The sequence below is a fragment of the Bidens hawaiensis genome, unplaced genomic scaffold (assembly GCF_021521415.1).
Source record: "Bidens hawaiensis isolate Kalapana, Puna unplaced genomic scaffold, B.hawaiensis_p1.1 tig00022367_1, whole genome shotgun sequence".
Lineage (NCBI taxonomy): Eukaryota > Viridiplantae > Streptophyta > Magnoliopsida > Asterales > Asteraceae > Bidens > Bidens hawaiensis.
This window is the reverse complement of record NW_027493489.1, coordinates 373,415-375,201: the sequence shown is the minus strand read 5'-3', so window position 1 is coordinate 375,201 and position 1,787 is coordinate 373,415.

Below are 1,787 nucleotides of genomic sequence, written 5' to 3'. Positions count from 1 at the left end.
AGGATATCGGCAGAGTTGTGGTAATCGCGTGGAATATACGCGAGCGTAGTAAGAACGTGATGATCTCGCGGAAATCATCAACACCACTCGCGTCCGGGTCTAATGTTATGTACATGTTATGACCCGGGAAAAACAGTCTTTGGTTGTCCCCTCCATCATCACCACCTGCGCCTCCTGCTCCAGCTACAGCAGCCATTTCTGCAACAAATAGACTAAGTTAGATAAATGTCAAGGCAAATCACAAGTTCACCTATTACCATGAGCGAAGTTGTGATTTATTCTGTATAGGCGAAGTTAAAGGTGGGGTGAAGTTGGGAAACAACTTCGCGTCAACTTGAACTTCGTCTGTTAACTGTTAAGTAAAAAGGTCCAGGCGAAGTTAATGATAACTTCGCCTAACCACAACATCGCCTCAAATACTGTTACATAATAAATTATCAGGCGAAGTTAAACCTCAGGCGAAGTTACGGATAACTTCGCCTAAACTGTAACTTCGCCGAATACGAATCGGCAACAGTTAAGGTTTCAATTCGACGTGTAGATGATGAATTTGGAGATTGAGGACTCCGTAACACATGATTTTATGAAGTTTTAGACGTTCAAGTAGATTACGACCACGTAATAACTAGTTTGAAATCGGGTGTTTAATGTTTCGAAAGACGAGGTCGAGAATCGAGTCGAAACGACCGATGATTAACCTCAATAACATTGATTATACGATACTATAAACCTACACACCTTTACTCACGGATTGGAATCGAAATAAGAACACAGATTGAATCGAACGATAAGTTCGCTGAGGGTTGATAGTGAGTAAGTTCGCCGGGTTTTGGAAATAATGAACAGTCTGACCTTTAAAACTTCTTTATATAGGGTCAAAATTTTACAGGCGAAGTTATGGATAACTTCGCCGGTATTAAAATTTTCAAAACAAACCCTATAATTTGAACAATTTGCAATTAAGTTTTAAAACATCCTTTAAAGTGTTAAATGATACGATCAAGACCAAGTAACCAGGCATAAAATCAAACAGCTACATAAGTAGAAAAATATTTTAACGATAAAGTACACGGGATCAAATTTCAGTCTCGACAGGGACTACTACGTTTTAGAAAAGATCCGAACAGAAATCATACTAACTACGTGACTGTCACACTGATCCGTGTTCAGCTGTATTATGACAAAAGAAATAGGTTGTAAGCAGGTAAATAACTTAGAATGGTTTTCATCGTTTCTGTGATACGGGTTAGGTTCAATTAAGCTCAAAACTTAAGTGGGCAACAACTCAGAGATTATGATGCCTCCTATCTATTCTCAAAGCGTATTTGGCTTTCCCCAAGTCACCCCGAGTTGACCTCGACCCGTAGTGTCTGATTAACTAGAAAGTACTCTTCGATCTTTAGACTCTGCTTCCCGTTCTCTTTCTTACACCTTGATTGAGAAGTATTAATTTATGAACTCTAGAATGTCTCAATAAATCACATTTTTTTTTATTTTTTATTTTTTTTTAACATTTACACAACTTCCGATAAACTACTACAAGTCCCGAATCAGGATCACTGCAGTATCTTGACACGTTATCTTCACGGGAATCAGAACACTCACAGGCTCGTGTATGACTGGGTAATCGCTTTTCTACCTATCATTCGGAAAGATATATATGAAGACATGCACAACTCTTAAAGAGTTTCCACGTAAAATCGAGTAGATTTAGTTAGTATCACTTCTACTTTTACGCACCATAAAAAGCTACCATGACATACAATGACTGTTCTAAAGTCTTTAAG